Raw genomic sequence first — 14,860 nt, 5'->3', positions numbered from 1 at the left:
CTCATTCTGAGCAGCAGTCAAAGCACAATGCATTTCCTGCAGATTAAATGCTGGCTGGGAGTTGGTGGCCTGAGGCATTGCGCAGGGCCATTAGTACCACTCAGCCATTAATTCTCCAGGAAATCATCTTTGCCAAGGTGATATATATGAATGCTAACGGGGAAGATTTCTCCCATCCTCCAAATTACCAAATCTCTACATAGCTACATACCAAAGCTTACTCATAAACAATACCTTACTTTAGAAAATATATGTGTTCCAAATAGTTCCTTTTATTTTGCAGCCTTTTTCTGCCTTATTAGCTTTCTTCTCTTGCCTTGTTTTACAGAGCAGTGCAGTTTTATACACTTGAATGGTCAGTCAATCCCCCCACCCCACCCCAAGGTGTTTGGTTATCAAGGTCGGTTAATATTTCCCCTTCATATCCCCTGTTGTGCTGGCAACAAGCTTTGCCAAGAAAAACCTTTCGAAATGTTAAAATGCCAGGGGTGGGAAATTGCTAATTTTCCATTTGCAATCAAGGTGTCAAGATTTGGTAAGGAACTTGTCTTTCTCGCTGCTTTATTTTCTTACCCTAAAAGAAAGTCAGCTATAACAGCAAAGAGCGGCTGCTATTCTGAGTTAACTTATTTCAGATTGGGCTGAATGTGCACACATCATAACCATTTTGTAAATGCTGCCAGTTCCTTGCTGGTTGTTCAGGTTTAGATGCCCCGAGATCATGATATCTAACAAAAATGGATGGGAAAGTCAGCTTGGAGGGGGAGCGAAACCCCGAGGAATCATCTAAATGCATCCCAGTAATTCAACATTCTGCTAAGGTTAGCTAGCAACACTCTTATTTCTCATCTTGAAATGTTTACAGTGATGGGCATGTTTCTGAGTAAAGGTTAAGGAATGAACCCACTCACAGAGGCTGAAGGATTGGTATCTCATTCCTTGCTCATCCTGGAGAGAAACATCAATTTTGACATAGATGGGCATCCATTCTGCATTAAAGATGCAGGCAGCCAGTTTGGGGAAACAGGTGAGTAATCCAAAATGCATTGACATTGTGCGCATTTCAACAGCACTCTGCAGATGCAGTGAGAGTGGTGCAGACCCACTCTGCACATGTTTTCTGTGTTTACTGTGCAGTTTTCCACTTAAGAAAAGCCAGAATGTTGGTTCTGCTCTTGCTATTCACATCCAGAGGAACAACCGCTACAGAGTAATTATTCTTATCTACTAATACTCTTTTATATTGGGAAGCGGGTGGTGCTGTGGGTTAAACCACAGAGCCTAGGACTTGCCAATCAGAAGGTCGGCAGTTCGAATCCCCGCGATGGGGTGAGCTCCCGTTGCTTAGATCCCTGCTCCTGCCAACCTAGCAGTTCGAAAGCACGTCAAAGTGCAAGTAGATAAATAGGTACCACTCCAGCGGTAAGGTGAACGGCGTTTCCGTGCGCTGCTCTGGTTTGCCAGAAGTGGCTTAGTCATGCTGGCCACATGACCTGGAAGCTGTACACTGGCTCGCTTGACCAATAAAGCGAGATGAGCTCCGCAACCCCAGAGTCAGTTACGACTGGACCTAATGGTCAGGGGTCCCTTTACCTTTACTACTACTCTTTTATATTAGCTGGGCTAGTGCTATTGGGTATAGAGACCACTTAATTCTCAGCATTTTCGTAAGTGGGTGTGATGACCAACACAACCTATGCATGCAGTTCTTTTAGATAAAAAGTGCTGGTGCATTCCTTTTCTGTTGCTTGTCCCTTTAGAACACATGAGAGCAGCAAGTCTGCTTACCCCTTCTTTAGGTGGGACGTCTTTGTGGGGCAGCCGGTAAAAAAGGTAGAAAGGTAAAGGACCCCTGGATGGCTTAGTCCAGTCAAAGGCGACTATGGGGTTGTGGCGCTCATCTCGCTTTCAGGCCGAGGGAGCCAACGTTTGTCCACAGACAGCTTTCTGGGTGATGTGGCCAGTATGACTAAACCGCTTCTGGCGCAATGGGACACCATGACGGAAACCAGAGCACACGGAAACACCATTTACCTTCCCGCTGCAGCAGTACCTATTTATCTACTTGCACTGGCGTGCTTTCGAACTGCTAGGTTGGCAGGAGCTGGGACAGAGCAACGGGAGCTCACTCCGTCGTGGGGATTTGAACCACTGACCTTCTGATCAGCAAGCCCAAGAGGCTCAGTGGTTTAGACCACAGCGCCACCTGCGTCCCTGATGTGTAAGTGTGAATGAACCACCACAGATGAAACTTTCAGATAATATCAGGTCAAGCATCATATTTTTCCAAAGGGGACAGTTCCAGTGGTGTTGTCAGGGTAGGACTTTGGAACTAAGGTCCAGAGCCCAACACAGCAAAATGAGTTGTAGCAGAGGCATTCTGTCCCATTTCGCCACCTGAGGCAACACGGGGACATGTTGCTGTATTGCCGGACCCCAACACCCTCACCTGGGAATCCAAAGAAGTGGCTAATTCACCCTGCCTTGAATAGGAGGCCCCTCCAGAATGCAGCAGGTTTGGCTTACCACAATTTGTAGTACTACATATTGCCATCTAAAGAGTCCACCATGTAAGACACCAGTACAGAGGGTAAAATTATCTAACTGCACCATTGGGCAGTTTCCCCATGCAGCAGAGAGTCATTACAGCCCTGCAATGAGAGTTCGGACGATGTGTCTGGAATGGGCGACCGAGCCCTAGGATGGATTTTTATATGGTGGTTTTATTTTCAACCTTACCCAATCCATTCTGCTTGCATAGGATATCCTCACCCCATTGTGCGGATTCGAACCGCCAACCTTCTGATCGGCAAGTCCAAGAGGCTCAGTGGTTTAGACCACTGCGCCACCCGCATCCTGCGGCCAGTGCCTCCCCCTGGCAATGCAAAGCTAGAATGCTGGCGGCTAGTCTTGCCGGAGCATGAACTCCAGCTCCATGCCAGGTCCATGCCAGCCTGCCAAATTGGCCAGTGGCAGGCTGGTGCAGATGGTAGTGCTCTTCAGGGGTGGGCCTGGGGTAACAATCAGGCTTCCCTCAGGTCCTCTCCCAGGGGATTCAAACAGCCCGCACCAGCCCCAAACACCCATGTAATCTTAGTCTTTGTTGGGGGGGGGGGCGTTGTACCCTAGCCTACATCTCCCATAATAGGGTATCCCATTAAAGGGATCCATGAAGCACTTGTTTCTGTCCATATGCCCAGACAATCAGGTTGCGGATTCACTTCCACCTGGAGTTGGATTGGGTGGCTCCCGCGGACCAATCAGACTGCTGCATTCTGAATCCTATTGTTCTAGGACCAATCAGACTGCTGCAATTTGGATCCTATTCAATGTCCTATTCAATATCCTATTCGAGCCAGAACCCGAACCCCGGACCAGGGAACACCCCAGGCCGCAACGCACACGTAGGCAGCCGGCGTACCTTGAGGACTATGAATGCGACCTCCCGGTCAGGACTAGAACTTAGAGGGGAGGGGTGTTATGTACTGAGTTGAATAGGATCCAAAATACAGCAATCTGATTGGTCCTAGAACAATAGGATCCAAAATGCAGCAGTCTGATTGGTCCTAGAACAATGCAGCAGTATGATTGGTCCACAGGAGCCACCCAATCCAGCTCCAGATGGAAGTGAATCCGCAACCTGATTGACCTACAGGAGAATCCTGGAACTAGCCAATCACGTGGGGCCCATTGTGTAAATAATGTATATAAAGCAGATACTTTGGGGGAACTTCCATTCCTCCTCACCATATGAGCTGAATAAAGAGCATGAAATTCACTCTTGACTCCAAGTATATTTCAGTACATAACAGTTACCTATTGCCTATGCCAGGCTTCCTCAGCCTCAGCCCTCCAGATGTTTGAGACTATAATTCCCAGCATCTCTGAGCACTGGTCCTGCTAGCTAGGGATAATGGGAGTTGTAGGCCAAAAACATCTGGAGGGCCAAGGCTGAGGAAGCCTGGCCTGTGCCAAATTTCTTCACCTGTAGTCAATAAAAGTTGCAGCCTGATTTGATCCCATTCAATGGTGTGGTGTCATTTATCGGTAGCACATCTGAGCAGTGTGTGTGTGTATGTGTGTGTGCGCACAGCTTGGGCCTGCAAGTGGGTCAAGATTGAAGATGTGCATTTTACAGAGGAGAGCACTGAAAAATGCATGGACATGCACTTTGCGTTACCGACACCTCCCACATTATGTATCTGAGTGCAGAAAGGTTTCTTATGAAGCAGGTCTAAGTGCCTCTCAGTTAAATGGATTGGACTACATTTCAGGACTTAAAAGTCCTCCCCCTTCATAGATATTCTGTTTTTTCTGGTGATCAATAAAGGTCCACTTCAAGCTGATGAGATCAAGTAGCTCAGCTGGCTGCTAAGACAAGAAAGCAGAACTAGACCAGGCTTAGTTCTCATTGGAGATTAGGCTCAGGCAATGGAATTACAGATTAGGTGTAAAATAGTTTTTGGTTTTTCCCCCCTGAGAAAATTTTTGAGATTTTTATTTTTCAAACTCCTCAGAGGGTAGAAGTCTAGTACATAGATTTCTCCCCCTGAATATTTTAAACCATTTTTGTTTGTTTGGCAGCAACCCCCCCCCCCCCGACAATGCCACAGAATGGCCCTCATGGGGGATGCAAAATGGCTGCCAGGTTGCCAACATGGCTGCCGCTGTCATTTGTGGTGGCAGCCGAAAGAAAGGAAGAAATAATGATTTGGTAATTCATAATCTGTCTCTGCTCAAATTCATACCTATCCTGAGTTATTTTCCAATTAGAATGAATTAATACAGCTCTGCAATGTCGGTTAAAGCAATATATACATCAAAAAATGAGCAGACTCCCAACTTTTCATTTCAATTTATACTAATAGCATTTTCAGATTATAATCCTGTATGATCTGAGGGAAGCATAGCCACTGTGGTTTCCTACAGATAATGTTGGACTAATTTCCCATCATCCATTATTGGCCCTTCAGGCTGAGATGATCAGAGTTGAACAGCATCTGATGGGCTCTACCCCAATCTGAGGCCATATTCTAGCCTATCTTTTAATATCATCATCATCAATCTTTATTACGGTCCAGAGACCCAACAAATCATTACAAAGCAATACACAATTCATACAGCCTACCTCCAGGTTAAGCAAGCATTTTGTTTAGAATATAGGGCTCATTTGCTCTTGCAACCACCGATAAAAACTTTGCCACTGCTAATGTTCTAACATTTGTCCAGTAGGAACCTGACATAGTGAGCCTCTGATTTTCCCGGGAAAGGTACCAGCAAGGGTAGTATCAGTTCAGCCCTGGCTTGCTCATATTTTGCACAGTGCAACAAAATATGTTTTATGGAATCGATGTCTTGAGCACAAGAGCAAAGTCTGTCCTGGTAGGGAACTCCTCTCAACCTGCCATCCAACACTGCAGAAGGAAAGGCATTAAGTCTGGCTTTGGTAAAAAGACTTCGGTAGTTTGGTACTGTTGAGGCATCTGATCAAAGATCTGTATTTTAAATTGAGCTTAAAAATATATTTTCAGATGCTTGCTCCAGGCTAGGCAGTAAAAGTTGCTGAGTGCCTTGGCAGTTGTTTATTTTTCTGAACAGGGCCCCTCATTGATTTGTTGCAGTACCTCAAAGTTGTAAAAAGGAGCAAAAGCTGGGAACAAAGGTCATACAAATTACAGAATACAATCCAAGCTGCAAAAACATTAATTAGAGTTGGTAATTACTCAGACTCAGCCATATCTTCCCAAGGTTTAAGGTATCCTGAGAAGGTTAAAGGGGCAAAGAGCTAATAGCAACAACAGCTGCAGCCTGGTGAGGAAGAGAGACTGCTCTGAGGTTACTTTTAGGTCACTTTGGAAACTGTTTTTTACTAATCGTTTCTTCTAAAAATCTATCTGTGTTATATATATGAAATGTATTGACTTTAGTGTAATTATGCAAAATCTAGAAAGTAAGAAATGTTAGATTCTTATGTTAGATTCTTATTTCATTGATGGTGTGTGAGAAGGTGAACCCAAGACCTCTGTTTATATATGACAAAATTTGAAACCATGAGCCATCTGTTTTAGCCATTTGCCCCTGTTGCCAAGGGCAGAAGAGCAAAGAGCAGAAGAGCAAAGGGCATAGGGTGATCTGATAATTAAGATGCCTTGTCAAGGCAAATGTAAGATATATGATAGAAGGAAATATAGCTCTTTGTCTCCCATAAAAGGTAATAGGAAATGGGTGTATCTTTTATGATTGGTTCTAGCAAACAGCCAATAGGAATTTCAACCAGGCTGATTGGACAGAGGCAGCCAAAGGAGGAGTAAGGAGGCTGGGCTGAGGGAATATAAGTGCTGGTCACCAGGGCTGGGGTGTGCAGAGCTTTTGGTAAATATACCACTGTGCCAATCATTTATTTGTCTGACAAATAAATTATTATTTTAATTTCTCTATTGCTGCGTTGAATATTTCATTCCAGCTAAGCGTTAACCACAAGCAGGGTGCTACACTGTCAGGTTTTTAATGTAAGATGTTAACTTAAAGACATACCCATATTGAACTCCTGCTGCCAGCGGATTACAGACTGCGTGTGATCAAGATCCCAAGTCACTGTGTGCATTATCCCATAATCTTTGCTTTAACATCTTTTAATATTTATTTATTTATTTGTATAAAAACCGAATCTCAGTTGCTTTCTCATCAGATGTTTTCAAGGTGAGATATGCAAAAATATAATAATAATAAAAGTTTTATTTATACCCCGCCCTACCTGGTTCAAAAACCAGGCTCAGGGCGGGTAACAACAAATTTAAAACACTTAATTATAAAAGCAGCATAAAATACAGTATAAAAACATGAATAACAATAAAAATCAAAAATCAATTAGATAATCCCCAGGGCTGGCTGCCTGAATTGGTCCTACTTGGGCCAGCGAGGAGACCAGGGAAGAATTTAAATGTGGGGTCCCAGAAAGGGTTTCTTCATAGAAGAGGAAAGGGGGAAAGGGAATAGAGGATCAGGCTAATTCAAATTGAAGGCCAGGCGGAATAGCTCTGTCTTACAGGCCCTACAGAAGGAGATCAGGTCCTGCAGGGCCCTAGTCTCGTGAGACAGAGCATTCCACCAGGTCGGAGTCACCACTGAAAAGGCCCTGGCCCTGGTGGAGGATAGTCTGACTTCCTTAGGGCCCGGGACCTCTAAACTATGGTTATTCATGGACCTTAAGGTCCTCTGCAGGACATACCAGGAGAGGCGGTCCCGTAGATACAAGGGCCCTAAGCCATAAAATGTATAAAGAGAAATGTTTAACTAAAAGACATGTCAGTGGCATCCAGTTTGCATATGGTTGATTTGTTGATGTGAAATATACACATTAATGATTCTTATTCTTTTTTTCCTGTTCTGGCTTAGTGTAAAAAATAACTCTCCATCCTTTCACAATTGTGGCTGGGCAAACCTAGCCAGATGCGCCCATCTGTATAAATAGAATATTTATATATTATAAATATAGTTTTTTAAAAAAAAAAATTCTGGAAACATTTTTTTGCATTCTACAATTGGCATACATAGAACTGGATAAAGTACACATAAATGTGGATTATTTTTAGAGATTTCATACTACTGGAACTTTAACAAAGCTCACTTTTATTTTGATGATCTAACAATTTTAAAAAGAATTGTACCAGTGATTAGTATGAGCAAATAAACTTTCAAAGTCATTTTTATTGTGCTAAGTGATTAATGCTTCATAGTTGAATAAGAGTATCATCAGCATAGATACAGATATATTTCATAAGAGATGTATTTATGTTTCATACTTGATATAGAAAGGTACATTTTTTAAAATTGAAGAAGAGTGTCATCAGCATAGATAAAGATATATAGATATATTCAGTAGGAGACAGGTACATATAATAATTATAGCGGACAGTTAACTTATGTTCTTCAGTCCTTCTACTCGGTACAGTGAAATTATGTTGTTTTCAAATGAAAGTTTAAGAAATTTAATTTTAAAAAGTGACATCTGTTCCATGGGCTTTAATGTTTGATATTTGCCTTGAAATCTACCTGTATTTCTCAGACTACAGAATCCTTCTGTGATGGCCTCAATTTTAATTTTTAATTTTATTTTAAACGGATTTGATCTTTTTATTTGTGAAATGCTCCCAAGAGTCACAGAGCAAAAGCAACCTCATAATTTTCCTTACAGGGCTTTCCACATCCCACACATTAACAACTCATTCAATTATATCTTTATATGGTGCTGCTGTTTGTGATTATTATATCCAGGAATGATGAGGATCAGCGTAAGGTCTTTGGGCACCAGGGCATGAGATTCTGGGCCAAGATGATTTAGATTTCTAGTCCTTCATTTTGTTTTATTAATACCCAAGAAAGCATCTTGTTAACTGAACCCAATCATTTTATGGTGATGTGCATGTGATAAGCTCAAGGTGAACTCAAATGGATAAATATATCTAGGGAGCGCAGCTGCAGATGCTTGAAGAAAATGATGGAGGATAGCTTCATAATGTCAAATACAAAGAAGCAAAATATTTTTATTCTGATTCAACTAAGGGCTACCCCTGCTATGCATATTGCTAGCTAGATGGAGGGTTGCCTCTGCAAAGTCTTTAGTATTTTAAACTCTTACAGTGCAATCCTGTGCATGTCTACTCAAAAGTAAGTCCCATTACTTCAATAAGGCTTAGTCTTAGGTAAGTGGGCATAGGATTGCAGCCTTAGTTTTAAATCGTATTATTGCTTCACCTGGAATATTGGTTTTTGTTGGATGGTGTCTAATAAATTCAATAATTATACAGAATAAAGCAACAGGGTATTGTGGCACCTTAAAGATTAACAATTTTATTGTAAGTCCACTTCATAACCATGTTTTCATATTTTGGCAAGTTCCTAAGCTTGGTCTCATGGAGAAAGCGAGAGAGAGACCTAATGCCCAGCGAGTTGCATGCCTAGGTTGTGGATTTAAATATCCATATCGAATATCCATAAATATCCATATCTACTGACAATGGTCTCCCTGGCTGCGGTTCCAGAGTTGTGGCGTCACTACTGAGAAAACTGTGGGATGTAATCCACTGGGAGCAGTCAAATACAACATTCCTTGTTTTCCTAGAATGGACATGCAAGGGGATGTTGGTCCAGCCAGTCAAAACTTCCTGTTTCCTCCTGGGCTGGAGCATCCTTCCTTGCATGTGACTAGAGGTGGGCCTGGCCTTACCTGTCCAGGTAACAAAAAAGACAAGGCAAGCAGCCATCTCTTCCTTTTTGACTTCCTCCATTGTTGAACCAGCTCTCAGCCAACAGAGGACACTGGGATTATCTCCATATGGGATAGATCCACATGTATATACTTTGTAATTAAGTCTGCCTTCAGGGATCCAACTGTGAACTGATAATGTGAGTAAACTTCTTTTATATACTTTACACAAGACTGTGGTGTGTTTATTCTTTTAAGGGGGTTATAAGGGCACTTACCAGGAATCTAATACTGAGAGGCTTAAACAAGCCTGCAACCAGCTATATCTACTGTGCCTTTAAAAGGGGAATGTAAAACTCTGCTAAGTTATAGAACTCGCTAACACAAGTTAGGAAGGATATTAATAAACAAAATATATCTTTTCCTGCTTCCCTGAACATTTCCACAAAAACCCATGTCCTATACGTTTAAGGTGCCACAAAACTATGCTCATCTTGTGAATAGTTGTTGCTCTTTACCACAGAAACAACTAGCAACCAAGGGTTCCTCAGGTACCACCACACCCTATGTAGGTCCCTGCTCAGCAACTGCACTCCTCAGATGGGGCATGGCTGAGAGGTGCACTTAGCTCGGCAGAACTGTTGGGATCCACTGCCTGGTAATCTAGCAGGGAGGTGGTGGTGGAGGCAGGAAGTGTCTCCGTCTACAACATGCAAGTGCACGACATCATTGCCCTTGCTGATGTCAGCAGCCCTTGTCCACGCCATGAACTAGTATTCATTCTTTATTATTATTTTTACAGTGCAGGAGTGATCTGTGCTTCCAATTTTAATGCACCAAAAGGGTTGCTTCAACTATCAAAGCAAGCAGCAAGAGAAACTATCCGGTTCTGTAAAACAGTGGTAGCTGACCTGTGACCCTCCAGTATTCTTGAACTGCAACTCCCATCAGCGCCCCATTCTTCTCCGCACCATGGTCAACGGTCAGGGGTGATGGAAATTTTAGCCCAGTAACACCCAGACTTTACACCCACGTTGTAAAGGCATACAGTGAAAAAGGTTGTCCCATAAACAAGTGACAAAGTGGATTTTAATGGGCACACTGCCATTCCCAACCAAATGTGGAATAAGAGACCTGATCATTTGAAGAAAAACTTAGCTCAGAACAGTGATTGTATTCTAACTTGCATTTACTGATAAACTACAAGCATTCTTTATATATATATAAAGCATCTGTATTTACAACCCATAAATTCTTCCCAGCCCTTTAAATGAGCTCTCCATCTTCAATATATTTGAGTTCTCTATAAATCTACCATTCCTTAATCTAAATGTAATCATCTTGTAATAGACCGATTCCAGTGAAAATGCCATTAATCTTGTTTCCTTGGAAGAGAAGGAGGCAGAACGGCGAAGAAGGGAATGAAGAGAAAATTTTCTTCTAGTGTTTCACTGTGGTGTTTTTTATTTAATTTCCAAATTTAAATAGAATCATGATGAACTGCAATAAACATGGGCAAGATCCAGCGAATGGCAAGCATTTCTTGCACAGTGGAATTTAAAGATGCTCCGTATTGGATCAATTGTGCTGCATATGATTTTGTTTACTTTCACTTGGGCTCCAATGTTTCGTTTGGTGTTTTAGAAGGACCACAAAATGCCGAATGAAGGCCCTTTCAAGTTACCAATTGTCTAATGCAGCTATAAACCACTGAGCCTAGGACTTGCCGATCAGAAGGTCAGCGGTTCGAATCCCCGCGAAGGGGTGAGCTCCCGTTGCTCGGTCCCTGCTCCTGCCAACCTAGCAGTTCAAAAGCACATCAAAGTGCAAGTAGATAAATAGGTACCGCTCCGGCAGGAAGGTAAACGGTGTTTCCGTGCGCAGCTCTGGTTTGCCAGAAGTGGCTTAGTCATGCTGGCCACATGACCCGGAAGCTGTATGCCAGCTCCCTCGGCCAATAAAGCGAGATGAGCGCTGCAACCCCAGAGTCGGCCACGACTGGACCTAAATGGTCAGGGGTCCCTTTACCTTAATGCAGCTTAACAATTCAGACGTCTCCATTTTAAAAAAAATATAAAAACACCCTCTGTAGGATTCCCACTATTGTCACAGAGAATAAATGTTATGTCACAACGGTGACATTATACTTCCTCAAGTTTGTATTTCTGCAACCTCAAACAACACTTGGTTGGACTACTGTAATGGGATCTTTACGGGGCTGCCTTAAAAAATGGACCGCATGCTGTGGCTTGTGCATGTTGAGCTTAGCAGCTTGTCAACATTTCACAGAGGTCATGAAGGCATTGCACTGCCTGGCGATATGCTACTGGGTCAAATTCAAGGGGCTTGTCAGAGGTGCACCTAGGTTCCCTTGCACCCTTGTCAAACAGCTGTACCGGCACCAGGGCCAGATTTAGGTTTGACGAGGCCCTAACCTACTGAAAGCAATGGGGCCCTTTACATGTCCAGCTGTCCTTTGTCAACAACAAAAGGTTGCTGTTTTTTGTGTTGCATATGCTGTATGGTAATTTATGGACCTAATAGGTATCTAAAGCCATTTGCACATAACAAAATAACCAGTCCATGCAGAATGTAGGCACCCTATAGATAGAAAGGAGCAAACCAGTGATATTTTGGGGAGCTGGCTAGCAGACGGAGCCCATTATTTACATCATAGGGGCCTACACGACACAAAACACTGGTTTTATTTTATTTGTTTTTTATCTTATATATTGGAAATGTACATCCAGTGGTTTTTTTCTTTAATTTTTTTTGGAGGCCCAAAAAGTGTGGGGCTCAATCTATAGCTTGTTTAGCTTATACGTAAATCTGGCACTGATGTATCAGTACCTCCAAAACTGGGAAAGACCAGGGACCAGAAATGCAGAAAGTTTGCTTTTCTGTGCTCCTCCAGCAATTTCCTCCGTGCCCGTGGGGACTGAGTCTGCTCTGCCCCTTTCCTTCTACTTCTCTGCCTCCCTCCCTTTTTCCTCCTGCTGCAACTCTCACCTGATCTCTCCGCCTTTCTTCCCTCTGAGTCATGCTGGGCGCTCTGGTCAGACATCTAATAACACCGCCAGCCAAACTGGAGAGGGAGCCCTGCAGGGCTGCCGCAACGGCCCATGCCAGGGGCCAGATTCCTCCACCAAAGTGCCCGGGGCTTCATCTACCCACCCAGAGCAATGGAGGAGCAGCCTGGGGATGGCCACAAATGGGTGGGTTCCTAGCTCCTGTGAGCCAGAGTGGAGACTGCAAGCCTAGCCATTGCTGCCACCTGGAACTCAGGAGCTTCACCCGCATCACAAAAGACAGGATTCTAAAACCTTCCAATGACATCTGCTGGTAGATGGCAGGCAGCCAATCCCTGCTGCGATAGGGCCAGCATTGTGATTCACCAGTCACAGCATAAGGCGACCTATCACAGGCGGGGAGGTGTGTTGCCTGGGCTGAGTGCCTCTGTTTGCCATCCTTCTTGATGTTACAATAAATCCTTTTTGAGCTGAAATCTGGTCTTGGGTCATGGCTGAGCCCACCTACACTTCAGAGAGGCATGGTTTTTGTGCCCTCCTGGACCTGCACCCTTGGCAGAGGCCCACCTGGCTAACCTCTAGGCAGTGGCGTAGCGTGGGGGGTGCATGGGGGGCCGGCCGCACCGGGCGCAACATCTGGGGGGTAGGGTTAAGGGGCGCAAATCCACGGGTTAGGGGATGCAAATTACTTGCCTTGCCCCGGGTGCTGACAACCCACGCTACGCCACTGCCTGTAGGTATGCCCCTTCTCGTGATTACTTAAAAAGCCGTAAACAACTTGGGACCTAAATACGTCAAGGAGCATCTTCCTCTGAACCAACCTGCCTCCGAGTTCGGATCATGAGTTCAGATCATGCCCTTTTGTGGCAATCTACAAGAGGGACCTCTCTGGTGTGGCAGCCTCTCTCTAGAATGTCTGCCCCTCGGATATATACAGCCGGCTCTGACTGTTGAGTTTTCGTTGTCAGCTGAAAGCATATTTATTTGCTCAGGCAATTTGCTTTTTGCTATGTTTGTTGTTCGAGTTGTTAAAAACACACACAACAACCTGGCCTTTGATCTGATCTTGATGTAATTGTTATTTTTATTTTATTTTCTATTTGCTTTCTTGCACTCCACCCTGAGATTGCTAGTCAGTGAAGGGTTGCTTTAAAATGTTCTTAAATAAATAAGCACTTGACTGCATCTAGCCAGCCATGATAGTAGTGGTGATTTGGATTGCAGAGTACAAACCAATTTGTGCATTCAACATCAGTAAACAAATGAAAAAACTCTTGTCTGTCCTCAGCAACAACAGTCACATCATTCCTTTCCTTTTCCTCTACAAAGTTCTTGTGAGATTCCCATCTCATTTACCTCTGATGTGCTTCCAAAGATCCCCCAGAAAAGTTCCTTTTCAAAGAGCAGAGACGTTTGAGAAAGGAGAATGTTTAGTTATTTAATTAGTTAGTTAGTTATTACATTTATATCCCACTTCTTTCTCCAAGGAGCGCAAGGTGGAATACACAGGTCTCACCTCTCCATGTTATTCCCACCACAGCCCTGTGAGGTAGGTTAGGTAAGTGCGTGAGTGACTGGTGCAAGCCCACCCAGTGAGCTTCATGGTTGAGTTGGCATTCGAACCCTGGACTCCCAGGTCCTAGTCCGACACTACACCACACTATTCATTTCTTGGAAGATCACCAGCGCCAAAGCAATGATTCTTCAACATCAACTTCATTGGACTGGCCATGTTGTTCGGATGCCCAATTATCATCTTCCAAAGCAACTACAGTGGTGCCTCGCAAGACGAAAAGAATCCGTTCCGCGAGTCTCTTCGTCTTGCGGTTTTTTTCGTCTTGCAAAGCAAGCCCATTAGCGGTTTAGCGGCTATTAGCGGCTATTAAAGGTTTAAGGGATTAGCGGATTAGCTGCTAAAAGGCTATTAGCGGCTATTAAAGGCTTAAGGGATTAGCGGATTAGCTGCTAAAAGGCTATTAGCGGCTTAGATCAGCTGATAAGCGGCTTAGATCAGCTGTTAAGCGGCTTAGCGATCAGCTGTTAAGCGGCTTAGGGGCTTGGGAAAAAGGGGGGGAGGGGAAAAAAACCCCAGGAATCACAAGACATTTTCGTCTTGCGAAGCAAGCCCATAGCAAATTCGTTTTGTGAAGCACCTCCAAAACGGAAAACCCTTTCGTCTAGCGGGTTTTCCGTCTTGCGAGGCATTCGTCTTGCGGGGCACCACTGTATTCTATTCCGAACTTAAAAATCGATAGCGTAATGCTGGTGGTCAAGAAAAGAGGTTTAAAATCTCTCTCAAGGTAATTCTTTTAAAAACGCTGGCCCTCAAGTGCTCCAATTGGAGAACATGGGCTTTGAAGATGCTAAAACTCAGGACGAAAGGGAGAAATATGCTAAGAGGAAGGCACACTTGGCAAACCCTCACCATGATCAACTCCTGCCCAGAAACCTATGTCCCCACTGTGGAAGGATGTGTGGATCCAGAATTGGCCTCCACAGTCACTTATGGACTTACTGTTAAAACCGTGTTTATGGAAGACAATATTACTCAGCTATGACTGATCGCCAAAGAAGGAGAAGAAGTTTCTTTCTAATTTGTACTGCCCATTGATAGCCAAATCCTTAG

General features: G+C 43.8%; 1 long non-coding RNA gene across 1 annotated transcript in view; it reads right to left on the bottom strand.

Moving 5' to 3' along the window:
- Positions 1-12,477, bottom strand: part of LOC310675394 — a 43,441-nt gene extending 30,964 nt beyond the window's left edge. The window contains exon 1 of the long non-coding RNA XR_014510101.1: positions 12,215-12,477. This is a non-coding gene — a long non-coding RNA (uncharacterized lncRNA). The remainder of the gene's footprint in view (positions 1-12,214) is intronic.
- Between the last annotated feature and the right edge of the window lie 2,383 nt (positions 12,478-14,860).

Source organism: Podarcis tiliguerta (assembly GCF_965153285.1).
Source record: "Podarcis tiliguerta genome assembly, chromosome: 4".
NCBI classification, from domain to species: Eukaryota; Metazoa; Chordata; class Lepidosauria; order Squamata; family Lacertidae; genus Podarcis; species Podarcis tiliguerta.
Note: the sequence above shows the minus strand (reverse complement) of the source record. Positions and strands in the feature narration are given on the sequence as shown.